A 17,159-nucleotide genomic window follows, 5' to 3' on the forward strand; every position below is an offset into this window, starting at 1 on the left:
AACCTCTTTCTCTCAGTCTACTGCAAATATCCTTTCTTTCCTGAACATAGCACTCCTGGTCACTGCAGTTTCTTTTAGATCTATACTTCTCACCTCTTGGAATGTTAACCCTTACATGCCTTGGATGTTATCACATTATCTGCAAACTTTGCAATAAAAAACTCAGTAGAGGGAAAAACTGCAATAATTTGACTACTACATGCATGAACGTTCACATGCTCAAACAACAATCTTTACACTGGGAATCTTACCGCGCTGAAATGCAGAACAGCGCACCTCAACAACCATCAGCTTCCCCATCAAACGCATCCGCTGCTTCTTCCATCGCCTCTGTTACCGTGCCAAGTATTGTCGCAGGTCTCCCATCGTAGAAACTCTGGTTCTTTACCCGCTTCAGTCAGGCTGAGTGACAGCCCGTCAGCTGTAACGGAAGTTGACATGTGACGCCCTGCTGTGCATGGAGTCACAGACCAAAGGGGGGTGCATTTCAGGTTTTCTCCACAAGAGGCCCTCAGAGCATACACACACCTCCACCCTACCTCAGAACCACCAGAGGGAGCCCTTTAGGGAATATATAAAGGAGGGTGGAGGCAGGAAGAGAGGGAGTTCAGTCAGTTGTCTAAGGAGTGAGTCCAGTCAGGAGTCTCTGCTGAGACACAGAAGGTTAGTGACTCAGCAGGTTTCTGCTGAGAGGAGTTTGTTTGGAGTCTGCTGCAAGCAGAGCAGAGAGAGACAGCTAGGAGCGTTGCCAACGCTCTAAAGAGCGGCAGAATAGGCAGCCAGCTTACTGCCAGTGTGTATAGCCTAGTGAGGGCCCAGAGTAGGCCGAAGGCTAGTGGAACAGTAGCATCGGGGACCGAGGAGCTTCATAAGCTCACCCCAGAAATATACCGGACACCGGCTCCAAGTCTGCAGAGCAGTATACCCTCTGTGGAAAACAACCGGTTCTTTCCTGGAAGACTTCAGGTCTCAGGATAGCCCAGGAGCTGACACGTAACAGGACCAGGAGGCACGGAGGCTCCGCCATACCAGGAGCGTGCTCTTCAGCAAAAGGCCCTAACACCAGGTCAGCCGGCGCAACACAAGGACTAAGTTAGGCCTAGTTTCAGACAGGCCATAAACTACACAAGCGGCAAGGATACAGGAGGCCCTATAGCTGCTCACTGGGGAGAGACCTGCAGTGCACCCCTCACCCTACAGTGCTCCGGGCGGTACCGCAACTCCACCAGTAAAAAGGTACTGAAGCCAAACGTGAGTGTGTCTCCCATTTTTCCTTGGACCCGGCTGGGTCACCGCCATATAGTGCACCTTACCGACCACCGCTGCCCTGAGGCCTAGCTCCACCTGTGGGGAGCTACCCCATCATAGCTGCCGTAACACCGGCCTCAGTGGACTGCCGCAGCACTGGTGGTCCTCACCAGACACCACAGGTGGCGTCACGAACTTTTATTTTCCATTTAACCCCTTTTTTTTAAGAGAGACCCCAGGGTACGGGCCCGGGAGCCGACCACCGCGACATCCCCCAAGGCCAGGCATTAAGGCCCGGGTGCCGAGTAGTCCCCATCCCCTGGGTGCCACAGACACATCTGCTCTGCTTCACCGAGCACACCGCATGTTTCTCAATCCACTGTAACATCTGCACCTCACTCACGCTCCACCAGTTTTTCTGGTTCACCATACTCCGCTCTCTCTCAGCACCTTAGCTAGCCCTCGGTCCCGCAGTTATGGTCACGTAAAAGATTGTTTCATCCTACACATGTGACGCACCCCCTGGGCCGTGGGGTATCCGGTGCCGGGCCGGTAGATGCTGGGGGAATGTCACAGTGGCGGTGACCCGGTCCGTGACCCAGGGCGGTCAATAAAAGGGGTTATGGATAGGGGATTTATAGTGTTTTTTATAGAGTTCGTGACGCCACCTGTGGAGTGCGGCTAAAGGGAGCCACCGCTGCGGAGCAGTCCTCTGAAGCAGATGTTACTGCAGCAGGGATGGTGTGGCTCTCCACAGGAAGAGCTAGCTCCAGGGCAGTGTAGATATTGCAGGTTGTGCTGGGCGTTGTAGTGCAGGGGTTGATGGCGCAGCAAGAAAGACAGAGACAAGGAAGTGCAGTCCCAGGGTCTTTACTGGTGCTGTTTCAACAAGCCGGAACTAGGGTACTGGCTAGAAGTGGAAGTCCGGGCAGCCTGGAAGCAAGTAAAGAATCCTCCTGGCCAGGTGAAGTTGGAGGCCTTCCCTTTCAACTAAACTCTTTGGCCCTGCTGCTTGTAGCTGTGCGGTGGCCCTCGTCCCTGACTGTAATGTTTCTGTGCTCACCCGTATGGCAGGCAGCTCAGGCCTTCCTGGAGTGTCGCTCCCACGTGGCGGTGCTGGACCCTGCGGTGCTGCTGAGCCTCCGGGCGTCTGATGGGGCCAGGAGACCTGCAGTCTCCTGCCCTCCGGTTTCTACTGCTGGGCCTTCGGTGCCCCACAGCCTCGGACTCCCGTGTCCGGTTCTTCTGTGCTGGTTCTTCTGGGGTGAGCTGCCTGGAAGCAAGTAAAGAATCCTCCTGGCCAGGTGAAGTTGGAGGCCTTCCCTTTCAACTAAACTCTTTGGCCCTGCTGCTTGTAGCTGTGCGGTGGCCCTCGTCCCTGACTGTAATGTTTCTGTGCTCACCCGTATGGCAGGCAGCTCAGGCCTTCCTGGAGTGTCGCTCCCACGTGGCGGTGCTGGACCCTGCGGTGCTGCTGAGCCTCCGGGCGTCTGATGGGGCCAGGAGACCTGCAGTCTCCTGCCCTCCGGTTTCTACTGCTGGGCCTTCGGTGCCCCACAGCCTCGGACTCCCGTGTCCGGTTCTTCTGTGCTGGTTCTTCTGGGGTGAGCTGCCGCGCAGCTCCAGTCCCCAGCTCCTCTCTCCTTGACATCCTCGCTTCAACTCCTCACACTAAGACTAACTAAACCCGCCCCCGGATCCCAGTTGCCAAGGGGAGTGTCTCCCCTTGCTGGTCTGGAGACAGGAAAGTGTTGCATGTTTAGTGTACCTGACTAGGGGATCCCTGCTTGCTTCCAGGCATGGCATTATCTCTTTTGAGGGAGGCAATGCCACTGTGGCAACCGGACCCCTGGGGTGCCACACATGACAAAGCTAAGAGGTTGAACTCCACCATCTCCACTCTGATGGCCACGGAAATGCTGCCTTTCCGCCTGGTATATACAGGTGGTTTCCGAAAACTGATGGCCATCGCAGTCCCCCAGTACCAGTTGCCCAGTCGCCATTACTTCTCTAAGAAAGCTGTGCCTGCGCTACACCAGCATGTCACAGACAAGATCACCCATTCCTTGTCTAAATCTATGCGTGCCAGGGTGCATTTCACCACAGGAGGTGGAGGAGGAGGAAGATGATGAGGTTATGTTGCGCCCTATGGCGCAGACATGGTGTGATGCAACCACGACAAGCATTGCATCCTTAGCCACAACTGTGGCTGTGGCCAGCAGTGGTCACAGGTCTGCAGCTTGCAGGGGTGGCAAGGGTTGCCTTGCCTGAGCCTTTTTTGACACTGCAAAGGATGAGCCAACTCACCTTATCTGCCAACTTTGCAAGAAAAAACTCAGTAGAGTGAAAAAGTGCAATAATTTGACTACTACATGCATGAACCTTCACATGCGCAATCAACATGCATTACTCTGGCAAATTAACAATAAGAAAAACAACACAGGACGCCATAGCCCTAACATCACATTTTCCACAACGTATATCCCGCAATATAATGATATAGTTAAGATCATTAAGAAATATATCCCAATTCTGCATCAGGATTCTCGCCTCAACAATATTCTTACCAGTGCTAAAAAATCACCCACGTTGGGTATGACCTTATCTCCGAGCCTTTTTCAGAGTGAACATCATAGCCACTTTAGATCTAATACTTTGCTTGAGCTAAGCGGCTTTTTAAAAAAATGTGGAGATAATCGTTGCAAAGTCTGCACGCATGTAAAAAAGGATAGCTTTTCTTCCATACATAATAAACAAATCTTTCAAATACATAATCTCATAAATTGCAATAAACCTTGGGTGATATACCTTGTTGAATGCTTACAATACAGAGTGCAATACATTGGTTGCACTACGGGACCCCTCAAAGTCTGGATAAGAAGACATATATCGGATGCAGCAAATCCACTTGCCACTAATGTTTCTACAGTCTCCAAACATTTTTGTACAATTCATAAAGGAGATTTATCTTCCATTAGATTCCAAGGTATTGAAAGGGTGTATAAAAAAATACGGGGGGGGGGAGGGGAGGGGGACCATAGACGTAAATTATTGAACAGGGAATCTTATTGGGCTTTTATGGTAGAAACCTGCTAACCTTTTGGTCTGAATCGCAGGCAGGATTTAATATTGCAAAACTAAAAGAACAAGTCCATTCCTTGTGCTTGTCATGTTTCTATAGTATATCTATTTTTATATTTTTTTTATAATAATAATCTTTATTTTTATATAGCGCTAACATATTCCGCAGCGCTTTACATACATTATAGTCTATATTTAGTATGTCTAACATTTATAAAGTTATTAAGTGTCTGTTTTTATCCAATTGTCTATATGCTAATCATACTGACCTTATAGGCTGATGAACATGGTAGGAGATAATGTACTTTATTACCCACTACTTTTATATCCTGGTCAGCCCTCAGGTCAGTGAGACCATGATTAAGACCGCACGTCGAAATGCGTAAGTCCTGATCCTTGTAGTGCACGTTGTATATAACCATTGTGGAGAACCGATTTTAATGGCACAATTAGAGCTATGTTTTATTCAAATATACCAGCTGGTTACACTGGATCACCTCTTCCCTTTTTCTCATTTGGACTACGGCTACTCTGACCGGATGTGAACGAAGTTGGTGGGCTCCACACCCTAAATTGTGAGCGGACTCATGTGTTTTTTTGTTGCACAATCTAGAGTATATGTTATATTCTTTAAATCTGTACAAAAAAAAAATAGCATTTTCTCTATCTGTTTGGTGATGGCGTTATAACATTTTATGATCTTTAAAAAATGGTAAGTTCCATCTTATCCGGTAACAGGACACTGGCAAAAACATAAAAATAAAGGAAAAATAATGCAACTTAAATAGGAAAAACAGCAAAAGGGGTATTCTTACAAATAGTTCGCTACTCAAATACAAGTAAATGGAAGCAATACAGTAGTGAGGAAGTTAAAACTTAACCTTTATTTAAACTAGATATCTAAAAAAGATGTGCAAGATAAAATGTCACTAGGCCCAAAATGTAACTATTGTCCGCCCAAGGTAGTAATATACTGCTACCTACACAAAACATGCATTGCTATCAATAGGAGTATGTAGGGCAGTACACTAAATGTATCCCACCTATCTAGATAGCAAGACCATGGCAGAACAATATGGAAGCTGTCAAATCACAAATCTTAAAAGAGGCGTGCAATACAGCCAATACTCAGTGATTCTTAGTGGGGGTTCAGACTTTAATATAATAATAGGAACAACCTCATCATGCACGTTGTTGGCTCACGCTTAGTCTGCAGGACAGCTCACCACTGTGGGACATCGGCACCTCCTAGTCCGCTATCCACATGTAAAACACCACTCCCGACGCGTTTCATTGCTCCAATCGCTCATCAGGGGAGAAGGGGGTGTTTGTGGCTAACCTCTCCATACTCCATACGGGTGGTACGTTTATCAAATGATCCTGTCAACTTATTTAAATCTAACTACGCTGCAGACACGTGAGCGCGTCACTTCCGGTTCCGGGTACATCACTTCCGGCCTATGGAACACACGTGGCACGCACACCATATCCGGTATGCGGGTCACCAGTTGCGCGATCAAGAGCAGAGTGACCGCTCACGTGACAGGAGGAGGAATTGGGAAACCGAACACATTCACATAAGGTACCCATCCTCACTCCCAATAGGAAGTATAACATTTCAAACCCGCATAGCGGGAAACAGCTCCAATTATATACCATAAACAGTGCCATCCAAGGAGCACTGCATTGTCCCCAGGGGGTAAATGGCTTGTAAAAAAAAGACAAACTTAGACCAGTGTTCCCAGAGGCAAAAAGATCCCGAGCGCACACACAGCCCAAAATGAAACACCAAAAAATGAATAATAAAATAAATGGAATCAATAGAAACAATGGAACATGAGGCCAGGGGAGACAGGAGCAGGAACCACATCTCAGGAAAAAAAGGGGGAACAAAGAGGGGGATTCAGGGCAAAGGTAAAAACTCATGAATCCCTAGTACAAAACTAGCCATCCTGTCCCTACCTAGCAGTGGAGGTTGACACCCTAAAAACCTGCGCAATTGGCGCCCCCACTCCGTGACGGCTCGCCCTACACTCCTGTCCCTAATGCACCCTACATTTAGAGGAAAGACCTAAAGGATAATTGTTCATTCAGACCTTTTGGAGCCATTGTTTGTAGTTTATAGATCCATTTGGTCTCTCTCTGAAGAATCATTTTGTCCCAGTCCCCCCCCCTTGGTGGGGCATTTATCTTGTCAATTCCCAGGAACCGCACCACATCCACGCAACCTGAATGGGCATTGTTGACGTGCCTCGCTAGGGGTGTATCCCTTTTCAACACAATGTCTTGTTGGTGCTCTCCCACTCTTCTCCTCAGCTCCCTCTTCGTTTTGCCCACATACTCCAGGCCGCACACACACACATGGCTTTAGAGACAATCCCCTTAGATCTACAGTTGATGAAATGTTTAATGACAAAGATCTCACCGGTAACATTGCTCATGTTTCTTTGCAACATGACTTTGCAGGCTACGCATCCGCTACATCTAAAGCTACCCTTAGGGGGACTCGGAATCCAACTACCTCCCTGATGACCCGTGTAGTGGCTATGCATGAGCCTGTCCCTCAAGGATCTTCCCTTTTTGTATGTTAACAGGGGTCCTGAGCTAACCAGTGTGCCTATGTCCTCGTCCATCTGGAGGATTGGCCAATGTTTTTGCAATATCCTGCGAACGGTGTGTGCTCCGTTTGAGAAAGTGGTAACAAGCCTACATGAATTGTCATCCCCAGCTGGTTTCGAGGGGGGAGAGGGATATAATAAAGAGGTGCGGTCCCTTAACTTAAATAGGAATAAACCTCAACTTTTATTTTGAAAAATAAATCGAAAAACATTTTTTAACATTTATTGGACTCCAATAATCAGTATGGAATCTAGCAGGGAGTGAACGATTCCCCTGCAGTGCCCCCACTGTCAGGTCCTCCAGGTTGAAATATTCTCTCTTATTCTAAACTTTACAAACTAATTTACAAAGTGTTGGTAATGCTGAAAGCACTAAACCTAAATTGTCCTTGTTTTTCTTGGACATAGTAATTTGATGACTTTTTATAAAATGTCTTGTTTTTCATTTCATAAAATCTCTAAGTGGCTTCTAATATAAGAACAATAGAACATGAATAAGAGATGTGACAAAATGAAAAACAATAGGGGTATATAAGCCACACAAGAGCTCCATCCTTCTAACACTTATTCCTCATGTCTCCATCTTGTGACAGGATAGAGAATGGACAATGCTATATTATCCCTCTGGATTTTGATGATCATTTTGATTCTTCTCAATATGACTACATATTCAGTAGACCAATCATGCAGAATGAGAAGAAGCATTGACAGGGATTCTCCAATGGGCTACTCCAGAGACGGGGACGTTATCATTGGTGGAGTCCTTCACATACTCTTACTGTGTAACAAGCCAGCTCAAAGTTTTATGGCTCCACCATCGGTTGTCGTCTGCAGTTTGTAAGTATCAATCCCAGCCAGTGACTGATATATGCATCAGTAAAAATACACAGATTGTCATCATTTCTGAACTTAGAAATAGCATTAAATGCCATCTAGCTTAGAGTTCAATACTACATTGAATTATTTATGATTGTTGATATGGAATCTTGATGATCCAGAAGTATAAAATCCACAATAATAATAAAGTTGTCTAGATATGAAAATTGTGAAAGGGTTTGTATAAGAATTTACATTTTTTATAAACTTTTTATCATCAACTGTGGTTGTAGCCCGGTATGTGCAAACAATGTTTTTTCAGGCAGATTTCTCTCTGAAACCTGCCTGAAAAAGCACCAAGAAAACACTGAAATGAATGAACATAAGTATTTCTATGTAAAACACAACTTGCTTATCTTCGCTCATCACATTACTTTTCCTTATGAATTTGCAGAGAGACAATCACTTGCCTCTTTCTTTTTAGAAGAGAGTTTGGTGCGTGAGTTGTAAGTAGGCAAACTGCGTATGAGCGAGTGGAGAGAGTGTGAAAACAGCCGAATCCTGACAGTATCCTAAAACATCAGAATGTGTTTTTTGAGGGTGAAAATAAAGTTTCCAAAAGGTTTGTTTTTTAAAAGCGGTGTTCAAAAGGGCCACGATGCCAGGATAAAAAGTCTGGATTGGAAATCACAGCTTATTCTCATAGTTTTGCTTAATTCATCAAACTGCATGCTGACAAAAACTGATCACTACACAAAATATACATAGTAATATAACTTTTGTATAGTGTTCAGATTTTGTCAACATGCGATTTAATGGATTAAGCAAAACTATGAGAATAAATACTATAAAACATAAGGAGTTTCTCAATTTAACCAATAAATAAAGTCCACAATATCAAAAGAACAACTTACCAAACCACAAAATTGATATTCAAAAGGGACACAAATAAAAAGTATGAATGATATATAGTTTATTAACAATTCATATAGATAAAAACAAAGGACACAATATATAGACAAGTGAAAATACACAGAACAATACAGACAAAATAAAAAGGTAGCTCCAATGAGGGGAGCAGGAGGCATGTCAGATATAACTGTAATGAATATGTATATTACCAGTATAAAGATTTTATAACCATATCCTTATACAGGTGCATCTCACTAAATTAGAATATCATCAAGAAGCTAATTTATTTCAGTTCTTCAATACAAAAAGTGAAACTCCTATATTATATAGAGTCATTACACACAGAGTGATCTATTTCACATGTTTATTTCTGTTAGTGTTGATGATTGTAACAGAAAAAAATGACGGCACTTCCAATACAAGAAATAGGTGTGAACAGGTGCTTACTAGGAGAAGCTACCTTCATATACAATTAACAAACAAAGTAGCACTCTGTAACGCTGAGTATGTAAATATGAAATATATGAAATATGAATAGCATTACTGCTGTAGAAAATAGAAATAAATGAGAAATCTTTGCGCATAAATTGGCCAATTCATGTGTACGTGACAGCCGCGGTAAGGCGTTTCTCAATGTCAGGACCCTATCAATGTGAATAGAGAGGTATTCATTTATTTCTAATGTTGATGATTGTGGCTTACAGCCAATGAAAACACAAAAGTCATTATCTGAGATAAAAGATTATATGAGATGCACCTGCATCTATAGTACAACGTGTTACAGAACGTTTCAACAGTATCTGCAGTCTCAGCTTTGTTTTTTTTAGCTGAAACAAAACATGATTTTATAAAGCTGGTATATAAGTGACATATAACAAGTAAAAAAACATTTTCTCAAATTATGGATTATAATAGCTGCATTTATTATTTTCTTTATCAATGTTCTGTTCTCATATCTTTGTAGTAAGCTTGGTTTTGCTCCTGAATCTATGCAGTAAGCTTGGTCATTTTCTCGTATCTATGTACTAAGCTTTGTTCTGGTACCATATCTATGCAGTAATCTTGGCTGTTACCACATGTATGTAGTAAGCTCAGTTCTGATACCATATCTATGCTGTAAGCTTGGTTGTTACTGTATTTATGTAGTAATCTTGGTTCTGGTATCAAATATATGCGGTAAGCTTAAGAAAAAGTTTCCAGTTTGTCAGGGAGCGCTTCCAGGTGATTCATTACTTACTCCAAATCTTTCAGGAATAATCCAGTTTATTTTTATATAAACAACGCGTTTCGGCTATACATAACATTAGCCTTCATCAGGTAAAATCATAGTTGTCTTTAAAGAATACATTTATATAGCATAAAAAGAGGAGGAGGAACTAATCCAACCCCTCAATCAATTTTCATCAATTTAAAACACATGTGCACTTCTAAAAGGTATTAAGCAGTTAATTAAAAGTGAACTCTATATGGATTTAGAAAGGGGGGAGGGGGAAACAAAAAAAAAAAAAAAATTTTTTTTTTAAAATAAAATAAAAATAAAAAACACCACTATATATTGTTTGTTCCTATTCAATAAATTTTTTTTTTTTTTTTCTCTATAAAATAAAATTATTTGTCATATGACTCCATTTACTATCCTATTTTCTACTTCACTGATAGGGGAGAAATATTTTTCCCGATTCTAGAATATAACGATGTCATCAATATTAAGAACTCCATTTTTTATTATATCTACTACATCACCAATAAGGGAAAAATATTTCTCCCAATTCTAAGGTATAACAAATTTATCACCAATATATGAACCAGTATCTGCCGGGATTGGAACTCATACATTTAGATTCCCCATATCTACAATATTTGCATATTTACTCCATTGAGCCACTCACAGTTATAGTCTCTGGGTGCTTAATTTTTCTTTTTATTCTCTTTAGCTTTTCTCCCTCTACCTCATTTACGAGGTTTGCAGACTTCGATTTTTAACCCCCAAAAATTTAGCGGTATTATATGTTCTCTAATTTATCATTGAGGCCGTCTGGGTACAGAGTCCTCAATCTGTATATCCAGAAGGCCTCCTTTTTATTTAACTGTTGTATCCTGTTGGAAACATCTCTAGGGATCTCTTCAATCGGTGTCAAAGTAACATTGAATTCTTTTTTATGCGTTAGCAAAAGGTGTCTTGATAGACTATGGATAAGGAGACCGACTCTGGCATTGTGTCTGTGGCCATTCAGTCGGGTTTGGACCATTTGAGTGGTCCTCCCCACATACTGGAGGCCACAGTCACAATTTATAACATATATAACAAAGTCGCTTATACATGTCAAATGTTGTTCTATCTGGAATATTTCACCTGTACTCTTGGAAGCTATTTGTTGTTGTTTATCTGCTATATTATAGCAGCACTGACATTTTTTCTGGTTACATTTATATACTCCAGGTTTATTCACCTTTTTTCAGCAATTGTGGGTTTTCATGAAGTTTTTCAATCGGCTGGGAGCTACCATGTTCCTTATTGTTTTTCCCCTTCTAAATGTCATATTGGGGACTTGTGGTAATACATTTCGTAGCAAGGGATCTTGTTTTAAGATATACCAGTGTTTTTTCAAGATTCCACGAATTTTTTCGTTATCTTTATTATAGGCTGTAATGAAGTTGAACTGCCATTTCTCATCATTAGATTTCAGGTGAGATTTAGTTGTATCCATGACAGCATTTTCTCTCACAGTTTTTTCAGTGCTTTTTTCTCTAGTATTTTCAAGCGTTTTTTTCAAACATTCACCCTGAGTTTTTGCTAAGTTTACCTTATAAGCTTGTTGCATTAGGGTTTTTGGATACTTTTTTTCCCGAAATCTGTTAGTCAGGATCTTGCTTTGTGTTATATAATCCTGTTCACTACTATTATTTTTCCTTATTCTTAAATATTGACTGAATGGAATATTATTCTTCCATTTAGTATAGTGTGCACTGTTATAATGTAAATATCCATTAATGTCTACTTTTTTAAAATGTGTTTTTGTTACGATTTTCTTTTTCATATGTGAAATCTCTAAATCCAAGTAAACTATTTTTTCAGCGCTGATAGTGGATGTAAAGGAAATGCCCCATGTGTTTTGATTCATTTCCCTCACCAGCAAATGGGCTTGTTCTATATCCCCCCTCCAAATGATTAATAAGTCATCTATAAAACGTTTATACATTATTATGTTGTCTTTGTATTTTTCTGAATTAAGTGGGGATAGGGACTCGAATAGCCCCATAAATAAATTTGCAAAACTTGGGGCTACCCGAGTCCCCATCGCGGTACCATGCTGCTGCAGGTACAGTTGTCCATCAAACTCAAAGACATTATGACGCAAAATGAATTGCAAACCAGTCAGAAGAAATTCTACTTGTTCATCTGGCATTTTTTCATTTTTCTCCAAATAAAATCTGCCAGCTCTTATACCCAAATTATGTTCTATATTTGAATATAACGCTACCACATCTAGGGTTAGAAATAAAAAATTCTCCTCCCAATCCATTCCCTCCAAGAGACTAATGAGGTGGCTCGAGTCTTTCAAATATGAGGGCAGAGATTTGACATGTGCTTGTAAATGTAAATCCAGGTAGTGTGACAAACAGCTAGTGAGAGAATTAATCCCCGAAATAATAGGTCGTCCAGGTGGATTTTCGAGGTCCTTATGGACTTTGGGGAGATGGTAAAAAAAAGCCATAGCTGGTTCTTTGTTAATTAAAAATTTTTTCTCTCTTTTTGTTATAATTCCTTTCTCAGAGGCCTCATTCAGAAATAGGTGATATTCTTTAGAAAAATCAACAGTAGGATCCTTTTCCAATTTTTTATAGTATTTTCGATTGGATAGTATTTTAACTGCCTCACCGAGATAATCCTTCCTATCTTGAATAACAGTACCACCGCCTTTATCAGCCTCTCTAATTATTATTTCAGTGTTCTCTCTTAGATTTTTTTTAAGGCTTCTCTTTCTTGGGGGGTAATGTTATATTTAGCAATTTTTTTGGCAAATTTTTTGGCAGTTTTTGATTTCTTATGTAAATTTTTACATTTTTTATCTTTGCTCTTTATTTTATCAGTAGTATTCAACTTACGGAAATCATCACCTACTAGAGATAAAAATGTTTCAATATAGCTACCCCTATGATGTATGGGATTAAAGGCAGATTGTGGTTTCACTTCCATATGTATATATGGTGTTTCGTTTGTTATTCTTGCCGTTTGTTCCAATTCTTTCTTATTTTTTAAAACAATGTTTTTGTCATTTTTCCCTTTATTACGATCTTGCAATGCAAAGTGTCTTTTTAGGGTAAGACGCCTTATATAGTGATTAAGATCAATAAAAAGCTCAAAATTATTACTATGTTGTGTGGGGCAAAAATTTAGCCCTTTACTCAAGACCTTTTCTTCATCTTGTGTAAGTACATGCGAGGACAAGTTGAAGATTTTTTGAGAGGATTTAGGGGAAATTTTTTTTTTGAAAAAAGACCCTTTTGTTGAGTTAGTTAAAATAAACTCGGATTTTTTATCTTTTTTGAATTGGACTCTTCTACCACCCCTGCAGCCCCTGGTACTTCTTTTCTTTTTTGGGGGGCTATAAGTGTGGGAAAGAAACTGGTTATTTGTCTTTGAGCAGCTATTTGAGGGGATATAGTCTCCAAATTCTGTGGCAGGAATTGAGCTATAAGTGTTAAGGAGGGGGCTTGTAGGGATTTGGCTACTATTTTGGGTACTAATGTTTCTAACAGAGTGGGAGTCTGGAGAGGGCCTATTTCTAAAAAAGAAATCTGTGAATTAAGGGATGATTGAGATGGGCCCAAAGCTTGTAAAGCTGTAATGGAGGGTACATTTGTCTCCTCAGTACTATGTGTAGTAAAGATACTAAGATCAAAGGAACATTCTTCCTCATTTTTCTCAGTATCACAAGTTATTGTGTTGTTATCGGAATTGAATATCTCGCAGTCAGGAATATTTTTTAAGGAAAATTCTGAATTAGTTATAGATGTGGATTCAATATTAATATTTTCACCTCCTATATAGTTGGAAGAAGGCATAGGATTATTAAAATTTTTAGTTGTTTTATGTCCTGATTTATAAGTAAAATCAGGTCTAAACGGATTATAGAATTTATTTTTTGGTATAGCCCCCAAATTTTTGTTAATCACATTCGTATTCATTCTTAAATCGATGTTTTTCTTATTAGAATTTGCTCCTGCTATTTTAGAGTTGTAAAAGACTCATAGACTATCTACTGTGTCTCTTTGTTTTTTCGATAGACCTTCAATATTCCCTAATGGTTGTAAGGTATTCTTATTAGTAATCATATTAGTTTTAGAGTTATTTTTATTAACAAAGAACCAGCTATGGCTTTTTTTTACCATCTCCCCAAAAGTCCATAAGGACCTCGAAAATCCACCTGGACAACCTATTATTTCGGGGATTAATTCTCTCACTAGCTGTTTGTCACACTACCTGGATTTACATTTACAAGCACATGTCAAATCTCTGCCCTCATATTTGAAAGACTCGAGCCACCTCATTAGTCTCTTGGAGGGAATGGATTGGGAGGAGAATTTTTTATTTCTAACCCTAGATGTGGTAGCGTTATATTCAAATATAGAACATAATTTGGGTATAAGAGCTGCCAGATTTTATTTGGAGAAAAATGAAAAAATGCCAGATGAACAAGTAGAATTTCTTCTGACTGGTTTGCAATTCATTTTGCGTCATAATGTCTTTGAGTTTGATGGACAACTGTACCTGCAGCAGCATGGTACCGCGATGGGGACTCGGGTAGCCCCAAGTTTTGCAAATTTATTTATGGGGCTATTCGAGTCCCTATCCCCACTTAATTCAGAAATATACAAAGACAACATAATAATGTATAAACGTTTTATAGATGACTTATTAATCATTTGGAGGGGGGATATAGAACAAGCCCATTTGCTGGTGAGGGAAATGAATCAAAACACATGGGGCATTTCCTTTACATCCACTATCAGCACTGAAAAAATAGTTTACTTGGATTTAGAGATTTCACATATGAAAAAGAAAATCGTAACAAAAACACATTTTAAAAAAGTAGACATTAATGGATATTTACATTATAACAGTGCACACTATACTAAATGGAAGAATAATATTCCATTCAGTCAATATTTAAGAATAAGGAAAAATAATAGTAGTGAACAGGATTATATAACACAAAGCAAGATCCTGACTAACAGATTTCGGGAAAAAAAGTATCCAAAAACCCTAATGCAACAAGCTTATAAGGTAAACTTAGCAAAGACTCAGGGTGAATGTTTGAAAAAAATGCTTGAAAATACTAGAGAAAAAAGCACTGAAAAAACTGTGAGAGAAAATGCTGTCATGGATACAACTAAATCTCACCTGAAATCTAATGATGAGAAATGGCAGTTCAACTTCATTACAGCCTATAATAAAGATAACGAAAAAATTCGTGGAATCTTGAAAAAACACTGGTATATCTTAAAACAAGATCCCTTGCTACGAAATGTATTACCACAAGTCCCCAATATGACATTTAGAAGGGGAAAAACAATAAGGAACATGGTAGCTCCCAGCCGATTGAAAAACTTCATGAAAACCCACAATTGCTCAAAAAAGGTGAATAAACCTGGAGTATATAAATGTAACCAGAAAAAATGTCAGTGCTGCTATAATATAGCAGATAAACAACAACAAATAGTTTCCAAGAGTACAGGTGAAATATTCCAGATAGAACAACATTTGACATGTATAAGCGACTTTGTTATATATGTTATAAATTGTGACTGTGGCCTCCAGTATGTGGGGAGGACCACTCAAATGGTCCGAACCTGACTGAATGGCCACAGACACAATGCCAGAGTCGGTCTCCTTATCCATAGTCTATCAAGACACCTTTTGCTAACACATAAAAAAGAATTCAATGTTACTTTGACACCGATTGAACAGATCCCTAGAGATGTTTCCAACAGGATACAACAGTTAAATAAAAAGGAGGCCTTCTGGATATACAGATTGAGGACTCTGTACCCAGACGGCCTCAATGATAAACTAGAGAACATATAATACCGCTAAATTTTTGGGGGTTAAAAATCGAAGTCTGCAAACCTCGTAAATGAGGTAGAGGGAGAAAAGCTAAAGAGAATAAAATGAAAAATTAAGCACCCAGAGACTATAACTGTGAGTGGCTCAATGGAGTAAATACGCAAATATTGTAGATATGGGGAATCTAAATGTATGAGTTCCAATCCCGGCAGATACTGGTTCATATATTGGTGATAAATTCGTTATACCTTTGAATTGGGAGAAATATTTTTCCCTTATTGGTGATGTAGTAGATAAGATAAAAAATGGAGTTCTTAATATTGATGACATCGTTATATTCTAGAATCGGGAAAAATATTTCTCCCCTATCAGTGAAGTAGAAAATAGGATAGTAAATGGAGTCATATGACAAATAATTGTATTTTATAGAAAAAAAAATAAAAATTATTGAATAGGAAAAAACAATATATAGTGGTGTTTTTTATTTTTATTTTATTTTTTTAAAAAAAATTTTTTTTTTGTTTTTGTTTCCCCCTCCCCCCTTTCTAAATCCATATAGAGTTCACTTTTAATTAACTGCTTAATACCTTTTAGAAGTGCACATGTGTTTTAAATTGATGAAAATTGATTGAGGGGTTGGATTAGTTCCTCCTCCTCTTTTTATGCTATATAAATGTATTCTTTAAAGACAACTATGATTTTACCTGATGAAGGCTAATGTTATGTATAGCCGAAACGCGTTGTTTATATAAAAATAAACTGGATTATTCCTGAAAGATTTGGAGTAAGTAATGAATCACCTGGAAGCGCTCCCTGACAAACTGGAAACTTTTCATGCAGTAAGCTTAGTTCTTTTCCAAATCAATGTAGTAGGCTTGGTTCTGTTGCTGTATTTATGTAGTAGCCATGGTTCTGTTCCCATATTGATGTTGTAAGCGCGGTTCTGTTCTCGTATCTGTGTAGTAAGTTTGTTTTTGTTCCCCTTATCTATGTAGTAAGCTCGGATCTGCTCCTTTATCTATGCATCAAACTCCTTTCTGTTCCTGTTTTAATGGCAATCTGAATGTTGTTAAAGGGTGATAATACCAATAGCAGTCTTTGATACATACTGTATATAGAACACATCTACAGTATGACCTAGAGGTTATGCACTAAAGTAGGGGAGTTACTGTAGGTATTACAGATTAACAACTTTCCAAAAAAAATTGTTAGAGCAGAGTTAACCTATTTGGTCCAAATAAAATCAGTATGAATTAAAAGTTCTCTGAAAATAAGTTTAATATGCTCTGAGGTCTCCCATGACCCCCAAAGCAAAAAAAAACAAAACAGAGGTTTGAGAATGGATGAAAGTAATAAACATTATACTCTCCTGTCCTAGGCCTACCCCCACCTATTAATGTCCTGCCTCTGCCACC

The sequence above is a fragment of the Phyllobates terribilis genome, unplaced genomic scaffold, assembly GCF_046119375.1.
Source record: "Phyllobates terribilis strain yellow unplaced genomic scaffold, ASM4611937v1 Scaffold_7__3_contigs__length_470593459, whole genome shotgun sequence".
In the NCBI taxonomy this organism is placed as follows: Eukaryota; Metazoa; Chordata; class Amphibia; order Anura; family Dendrobatidae; genus Phyllobates; species Phyllobates terribilis.